This window comes from Dipodomys merriami, unplaced genomic scaffold (assembly GCF_024711535.1).
Source record: "Dipodomys merriami isolate MVZ:Mamm:240054 unplaced genomic scaffold, mDipMer1.0.p SCAF_122, whole genome shotgun sequence".
Lineage (NCBI taxonomy): Eukaryota > Metazoa > Chordata > Mammalia > Rodentia > Heteromyidae > Dipodomys > Dipodomys merriami.
Genome location: NW_027202516.1, coordinates 2,525,838 through 2,534,594, shown reverse-complemented (window position 1 = coordinate 2,534,594; position 8,757 = coordinate 2,525,838). Strand labels below are relative to the sequence as shown.

Sequence of the window (8,757 nt, the reverse complement as noted above, 5' to 3'; positions counted from 1 at the left end):
CGTCCTAACGTGGCGGGACCAGCCTCCATGTTAGAGGCTCCCCAGGCCGAGGACACACCGACGGCCCTTGTCACTGACGCGGGGCCACTGCACAGATCTGTGGCCACCCAGCTAGGATGAGGAGCAACGTGTTCTGGAATTCTCTCCCACAGAAAGGTGACTGCTGTCACGAATGATTCCTTTTCGGCTCAGAAGATACAGAAGGGCCGCTCTGAGCACGTCACCGCCCTGGCTTGGGTAGTGGAACCTTCCTTAGTGGCCACATGAAGGTTGTCCCGTTACCCGGGTGACAGGGGGCTGAAGTGGCCAGGCCATTAGTGACAACCCCACCCCACCCCAGGACCTCCCCCCCCACCGCGCCTCTGCGGAGGACGCGGGGTCTCAGAGGAGCAGTGTGGTGATCTGTAGTCATCTGTCCTGATCGCTGGTCCTTCCAGCCCCCGGGAGATCTGTCCCTCTCCTCGTGGGACTTTGATCTCTGTCCAGTTGATTGCCTTCCAGCAGCTATCCGCTCCGATGCCCGGCTCACTGCGTCCGTCCAGTGTAACGGGCGGTCAGATCTTCCAGTACAGAATTCCCCCAGGAAAAGTTCAGTCGTGGAATTTAACGCTCACCGGCCATCGAGACCATCCACACACCGCCCGCCCTGGTGTGGAAACACAGAGAAAATCTCAGGCCCGGGTGCCACGGCGTGTGGGCGGCCCCTGGAGGCTTTACTCCTATCTTTCCCTGCAATCCTCTCTTCCCTGATCAGCGTCCAGGTGGGAGGAATCGCCTGCTGGGTGATCCGCGGGCCGAGACCCAAGCCGTAGGAGGTAGCGGGCGGCAGTGTTTTCTGTGGGAATGGTTAGGACTTAGGAAATTCCAGCCACAGTCTTGGTGTCATCAGCACAAGGTCGTAGTGCTTTCCTGGGAGCTTGGGGAGGGACAGCCCCGGACCAATCCATTCCGTCTTTCATCTCTGGTGCCTGTGTTGGATTTAACTTCAAGGGGCTGATGGCATCTCCAAAGTTTACCTCAGAAACCAGATTAACAAGGCCAGAAGAGGAGCCTGGCTTGAGTGGTGGAGTGGTTTCGTGCTCCTTCTCAGAGCCTGAAGTTGTTTCTTTCTTCTCTCTGTGTTTGCTGTTTGTCCTTCCAGGAGAGTGTAAACTCCATGCAGGCAGGAATTGCTTTGGGTCACATAAATACATTAATCAATTGTTGGGAAAAAACATCCACCTGGCTGGAACGGTCCGGTGTTCACAGGCCTGTCCACATGTCCGCGCTGCGGCGGGCATGCCTCCTGCGCTTCCGGAGAATTCTGAGCAAATCGACAGCGTTGTGATCATTGTGTGTGTGAGACGTGGTTTCCCTCAGAGCCCCTGGAAATGGCAGCGGGCGTTTTTCAGCAACTTCCCCACATGCAGCTAGGCAGTCAGCGGGGTCGGGAGCTGGGGTCTGGATTCAGCCGGCCCTGGGCTGCCTGCACCTGGGCTTGCTCTGCGTGATTTCCTGAGCACAGCTTCTCAGGCAGGCTATGAGGAAGTTCCGTGTGAACTGCGAGTGTGCAGCGTGCCAGGGCTGCCTGTCCCTGCGGTGTAGACATGCAAACGTGTGACCTGTGACCAGTGCTGGCAACTCAGTTCACACCCAGGTTTGGAACGAGTTGTGAGCTCGTTTGCTAATCTAGTCTCTTATCCAGTTTATGGATAAGAGAGGGTAAACCCCTGGTCAGACCAGCAGTGTCTACGCCGGTGATGGAGGAGATTAGGGGAGCTGCTGCCCAGTCCCTCCTCTCTCCTGAGCTGTTGTCAGCTCTGGCACCGGTTAACTGGTGCACCCTGTTTGCAGGTCAGAAACTGAAATGGGCGTGAGGGACCCTAGGAAGGAAGGAGCAGAAGCTTCTCCCTGAGGGTGGCTGGTCATCTGGAAGAGAGATCTTGGTGGTGGCCACCAAGATGGCACTGACACCTGTTGACAGATTCCCCAGGGACAAGGTCAGCAGCCAAGCGAAGACCCTGCGGTAGAGTTCAGAAATAGGAAGGCAGGACCCAGAGGAGCACCAGCCATTCATGAGAGATTTATGGTCTGAGTTCACGAGGGGGGATTTCATTGAACACTTTTAATTCGCTTTAAATATTCTATGGTGTTTAGTAGACATGTAATGCTGGAAACACCTCCTGTTCGCAGTCTTAACTGTCAGCTGGAGGCTCACTCATGAGACCCATATTAGCAAAAATCTGTCAGACTGGTGAGCAGTGAAAAGCCAGAGGAGAGGTAGGACTTAGGAGGAGAGGAAGGGCTTAGGAGGGATTCCCATTCACCGCCGTGTGGTGCCACGGGCCGACACCCGTCAATGGGTGGACAATGTGTGTGTCATTCAGAGTGGACGTAAACTTCTAACGCAGACGACCTTCACCCAGTAATCGCACTTCTATGGTCCAGTATGTGAACACTGGTGCAAAAGGTCCCGAATCCATAATCCTTTAAAAAGGAACAGAATTCTGCTACATGCTCCGACAAGGCCAGGCTTTGATTGAGTGAGCGGGTGAAATAAGCCACAAATAGCTTGTCAAGAAGTGGCGATGCGCAGACGCTTCACACAAGCTCAGACGTGTCCTTCCACGCTGAGGAAGTGCCTAGAATAATCAAATTCATGGACACAAAGTAGGATGGCGTACTTTAGGGATTAGGGGAGGGAGAACAGGGAGATACTGGTTGGTGGGTGCAGAACTTCTCTTTGGGGTAATGGTAGAGCTTGGAATTGGTGGTGGTAAAGGTGGATGAGCTAGCTGTCCTTGAACTGTGTGCTGCAAACACAGTCAAGTGTGTTCATTCGAGTCAAGTATGTCCATATGACGAACTTCTACGCAGCTGTGAGAGACAAGGGCATTTTTAAATAGATTGAAATGTGTGTTGGGTATTTTAGTTTCTCCTTTAGGTTCACTGTGAACTGTCTTTGACTTATTTTGTTTCCTGGAAGGCTACCTCTTGTGGTTGGTGTGTGTGTGTGTGTGTGTGTGTGTGTGTGTGTGTGTGTGTGTGTGTGTGTGTGTGTGTGTGTGTGTGTGTGTGTGTGTGTGTGTGTGGTGGGAAGGACTTGAACTCAGAGCTGCACACTCTCTCTTGGCTTTTTTTGCTCAAGGCTGGTGCTCTACCACTTGTGTCATGCCTCCACTTCTAGCTTTTTGTTGGTCAATTGAAGATAAGAGCCTCATTTCTGCAGGCTGACTTCAATCTGAGATCATTGAGTAGCTGGGATTACAGGTGTGTGCACAGTGCGCAGCGAAGAGGACAAGTCCACCCGGCCATCGAGCTTCTGGCCTCCGTGATCAGATCCACAGGCAACTAGGAGGTGTTCCCCTGGGCCCTCGTGGTCAGGACAGTGGTGGTCACGTGGTTGGGTGGCCTTGGTGACAGCAGTTCCCCGGATGCGGGGAGACCTGCCAAGTGCAGCTTCTGTGGACAGCTAGCATCTGGGCAGTCAGAGGTCCTCAGAGGTGCGCGGTAAGTGCTTCCCTGGTACCTCGTGTCATGAACGAGGAGGCCTGGGACTCGTGGGCCTCCTCTGGTTGAGGACACATTGAGGTGTGCTGCTGGGATCACTCAGCTCTGCCTGGGCCCAGTGACTGCAAGGTTTCCCATACCCGCCACTGGGGCTACGACTGCCCCGGCACAGCTGGCGTTCCTGAACGATCTGTGACAGACAGGAGACGGCGTGAAGCTGCGGCCGCCGCCGCTGCCAGGAAGCCCCTGTGGGATCTTGGGGGCTTCCCAAGGCCGGCTCCCCTCTCCTGACTCCTTGCCTGCTTGGAGAACTTGGCTTCCTACCCAGCTCCATTAAACACCAAGCGACTCTCTCCCTATGGCATAGGGTACTAATGACCTTCCTGTCCTGAATCACCCACCCAGATGGTATTCATGCCTCATGTTCACGTGATGGACAGGTGCGGAAGCATTCCAATGTTAAGTGACACGGAAGAGCAGGAGGTCTGGAAAGCCCCGCGGTAAGCACCTGGTCAGGTAACACAGGCGCTCCCTGGATGGGCTGGGCAGGCTGCGGCCTCTCTCTCTCGACTTCCACCTAAAGCCGCTCTTGGACCCCAGTAAACAAACGGCATAAAGACGCCCCCGGGACCCCCGGGGCCCTTTCTGGTGTGCAGGAGAGGCAGACGGCTGCGGCCTCAGGCAGAGTCAAGGGACGCCCCTGTGCGTGGTGTCCAGTCTGCAGGGGGGACCAGTTGGCAGGATGCAGGAAGCCGAACTTGCTCATGGTGGTGGCTAATGCATCGATCGGCTTCTTACAGAAACAGAGGAATAATGGGAGATTAAGGAGGAAAAAGCTGGTCTCGAGGAGAGGTGTGGAGCTGGCGCAGACGGGGAGATTGTTCACTGAGGAGCTGCACAGGAAGGTGGTGTACAGCTTGGTTCACACTGTGCGTGTCATCCACCTGCCGCTCCGTCATTCTGGCTCCCGCTAGAGGGACGGGGTGGCCTGTGTGCAGGAGAGGAGACCATAGCTTACCAGCTGTGGCCCCTGCCATAGCGCCTCTTCTAAGATCCCTGCCTACTTAAATCCGTTGCCCCTTTGTGATTGGGGTTCCTGTTTATTGCTGTACCTTTGGAGTTCTTTATGTGTTTTGTATACTAAACCCTTGCTAGAATTGAAACGCTTGACAAGGATCTGAAAGTATCGTCTCCCCTTTCTTGAGTAGTCTTTGGTGACTTTGACATACAGAGCTCCTGATGAAATCCAAGCCAATTTACCTGCTTTTCCTTTGGTTGCTGTATTTGCAGGGTCAGAGCCAAGAATCTGCAGTCACAAAGATTTACAACTACGTTCTCTCCTAAGACTCCTGTGATTGTTGCTGTTAGTCTCCTGCTTTTGGTTCATGTAGTTCATCTTAGCTGCCATAAGGCAGAGCTGTGCATTACTTCATTCTTGGTTTCACGTGGATGACCAGCCGTCGTGTGAAAGCCTTTCCCATTCTTCTGGAGAGCAAGTGGATGTGAGTGTTGTCGTTGACCTCTGTCCTATTGACTTTCACGTCTGCCATTCCTGTGCCATCCTGTCCTGACTTAAAACGTGAAGACCTGCTCTTTCTCATACCTTTGAGTTCTGTGTGTTTCCATATGAATTTGAGGATCACTATGTCCTTTTCCTTTTTGGAAAAAGAGCCAGCTGGAACTCTGGTAGGAATTGTAATCAATTTCTAAATCTCCCTGCTATTTTATTTTATCTTTGTTTTGCCAGTCTTGGAGCTTGAACTCAGGGCCTGGGCACTGTCCTTGAGCTTCTTTTCGCTCAAGGCTAGTGTTCTACCACTTGAGCCACAGCGCTACTTGTGGCCTTTTCTGTGTATGTGGTACTGAGGAATCAAACCCAGGGCTTCATGGATGCTAAGCGAGCACTCTACCACTGAGCCACGTTCCCGGCCTCCTGCTATTTTAAATGTCACAGCTGAAGTGAGTTGTATTGATTAGTCTGTCAAGAGGCAGTGTGGGAACATGGGTGTTCTGTCTCCTTGTGTTGGGAGGTACGAGCTCCTCATGGAGGTAAAGGAGAACCGTGGGTGCACAGATGCAACCAGACCGGCCAGGGCTGGCGTCTTCTCTTTTGTTTTTCTTTCCTGCCCTCCCCGCTTAGGATGTGTTCCTGCACCACTCTCCACCCTGCCCTGGGCCCAGAAGGCCAAACCCTGAGGACCCTATCAGCCACGCCCCCTTGCCTTTTGGCTCTGAGGGATTCATCCAGTAGGAGACCCAGCAGGAAGGACCTGGAGGAGGGGAAGGAGGAGAGGCTGAAGTTCCTTCCATGCCTTCGCAGCTCCCTCCCTCAGGTAGTAGCTGGCGTGGCTGTGTGTTTTCTACCAGCTGCCCTAGTCCAGTGGGGTTATCCTGCCTGTATTGTCAGTCCTGTTGGGCTCTGGCAAGCAGTCTATCTTCCTGCTTAGGAGTGTAATCGTGGGTAGCTTTCCCAAGTTGCTAGCCCCAAGCGCATTGCCTACTCTATTATTTTCTCCTAACCCTGCCAAAATTGTTGTCTTCCTCCTTCTCCTCCTCCTTCTTCCTCTTTTCCTTCTCCTTCTTCTTCAGCCAGTCCTAGGGTTTGAACGCAGGGCCTGGACACTGTCTTGAGTTTCTGTGCTCAAAGCTAATACTCTACCACTTGAGCCACAGCTTCACTTCTGGACTTTTGCTGTTTAGTTGGCGATAAGAGTCTCATGGACTTTTCTGCCCAGGCTGGCTTTGGATCACAATCTTCAGATCTCAGCTCCTGAGTTGCTAGGATGACAGTGATGGTTTCTGGCCTAAAATGGTTCTGTTCTTGTCATTAACTTCTCTTTAAATACCTGTTTGCATTGTATCTTCTGCTTCCTGTTCTCTTCTGGAAGTGCAAAATAGGAAAATCTAGCAGGTCTATTGCTAAATCAAAGAAGACTCCTCCGCACCGTTATGTGAAGCAGTTAGAGCATGAACTTGTGTAAAATAGTCAGAACATGAGCTTCCGTTTCCTGAGTGTGCAAGCTACTTACACTCTCTCTCATCCCAACTTCTTTTTTTCCTAGTGTGTTCATTTTTAGAAGTCAAATGACTGATGTTCTCATGGGAAGGAAGACCGATGGAGCCCATTTAATGATTTCAATCATTAACCTGCTGGGTGAACCCAAGTTTCCATCAGCTTCATGCTCCAAAAATATCACCAGGAGTCTGAAGAGCCATTTTTCTCTGCAAATCAAAGTCTGAAGAGAGGCACCTTGGCTGTCCACCTGCCGAGCGTGGGGCCCCTGAGCTACAAATTAGAGGTGAGGCTTCTTTTTTACAAACACTCAGTGATTTGCTACTAAGACTATAACCCAACATCAAAGCTATCCTTGCCAAATAACCCTGCAGTGTTTTCAAGCTATGCATTGATTGATATCTGTGTTGTCCCTGAAGGCCTGTCCAGTTACAGACCAGTTCCATTGAGAAATGGAATTATACTGATAAAGTGTAATTGGTCACATCAGCATTTCTGGCAGTACCAAATCTTACCGAGAGCATGTGATTAAAAGCTTCCTGTGTTGGGGCGGGGAAGGTGGCTCAGTGGTAGCGTGCTTGCCTAGCATGCATGAAGCCCTGGGTTCAATTCCTCAGAACCACATAAAAAGAAAAAGCCAGAATTGGTGCTGTGGCTCACGTGCTAGTCCTGTGTTGAAGGCCTAAGACTAATTTAAAAAAATGGTGATGAAGCGAAACTGTGGTTCAAAGTAAAGTGGTAGAGCATTCGCCTTAAGCAAAAGAGCTCAGGGACAGCCCAGTGCCTGAATTCAAACCCCATGACCAAAAAAGAAAGAAAGAAGGAAAAAAAGAAAGAAAGAAATATAAAAGAAAGAAGGCAGGGGCTGGGAAGGTGGCTCAGCGGTAGAACGCTTGCCTTGCATGCTCGAGGCCCTGGGTTCGATTCCTCAGCACCACATAAGCAAACAGAAAAAAGCCGGAAGTGGCGCTGTGGCTCAAGTGGTAGAGTGCTAGCCTTGAGCTGAAGAGCTGAGGGACAGCACCCAGGCCCAGAGTTCAGGCCCCACGACCGGACCCAAAAAAAAAAAAAAAAAAAGAAAGAAGGCAGGAAGGCAAAAAAGAAAGGAAGAAAGAAAGAAAAAAGAAAGGAAGGAAGGAAGGAAGGAAAGAAGCAAGCAAGCAAGCAAGCAAGCAAGCAAGCAAGCAAGCAAGCAAGCAAGCAAGCAAGCAAGCGAGGGTTGGGAAGGTGGCTCAGTGGTAGAGCGCTTGCCTTGCATGCATGAGGCCCTGGGTTCGATTCCTCAGCACTGCATAAGCAAAAAGAAAAAAGCCGGAAGTGGCGCTGTGACTCAAGTGGTAGAGCGCTAGCCTTGAGCTGAAGAGCTGAGGGACAGCACCCAGGCCCAGAGTTCAGGCCCCACAACCGGACCCAAAAAAAAAAAAAGAAAGAGTGAACAAAGACTAGCTGTCTTTGGCCCAGGGCGTGGGCTGCTGTGTGGAGGTTGCACAGTGGGACGTGACTTCAGAGGAAGAAAGAAGGCTTCCGGATCACTTCTCTGGCTCAATACATTGAGTCGGTATTTCTTCGTTTTGAATGATATATTAGAAAGAGGCGTGGACATTTTGATACTCCAGGTATAATTGAAAAAAAAACCCATTCTCGGTATTTCAAGTGCTTAGTCCTGTGACTGTGTTTTAGTCTGACATAGTACACATGTCTCCACCTGGAGGAAACATTCTAAGTGGATGGTCTTATAAAAACAGGACAAAGACTTCCAAAGTGTGAAGCCCATGATGGCCAGGCCTCCTGTGATCTTCGCTCCCTACGATGACCCGGAGGCAGACCGCTGGCCTAAAAAGACCCACACCTACAAGACAGTGTGAGCTCAGTAACAAGACTGTGTAACAAAGCAACTGTCACCACTGCAAAAGCGACTTACACTGATGTTTTTGGCTTTTCATTGCATATGGAAGCTATAGGCATGGTAGTATAGCATGTCTGTTAAGTATGCAATAGTGCATGTCTACAAATGTACATATTTAAAAATACTTTATTGTGCCTGGTGCTGGTGGCTCATGCCTGTAATCTTAGCTACCAGATTTCAGGAGGCTGAAATCTGAGGATTGCAGTTCAAAGCTAGCTCAGGCAGGAAAGTCTGTGAGATTCTCATCTCCAAACGAGAAAGTGGAGCTGTGGCTCACGTGGCAGAGCATTAAGACTTAAGAGAAAAAGCTCAGGGACTGCGCCCTGGTCCTGAGCATCTCTGTGACAAA

The 8,757-nt window shown here is 51.1% G+C and overlaps 1 long non-coding RNA gene across 1 annotated transcript; it reads left to right on the top strand.

Moving 5' to 3' along the window:
• Positions 1-4,789: 4,789 nt before the first annotated feature.
• On the top strand, positions 4,790-8,725 carry LOC138823707 (uncharacterized). The gene is made up of 4 exons (XR_011370885.1): positions 4,790-4,991; positions 5,630-5,822; positions 6,552-6,788; positions 8,248-8,725. It is a non-coding gene; the product is annotated as an uncharacterized lncRNA (long non-coding RNA).
• Positions 8,726-8,757: the final 32 nt, after the last annotated feature.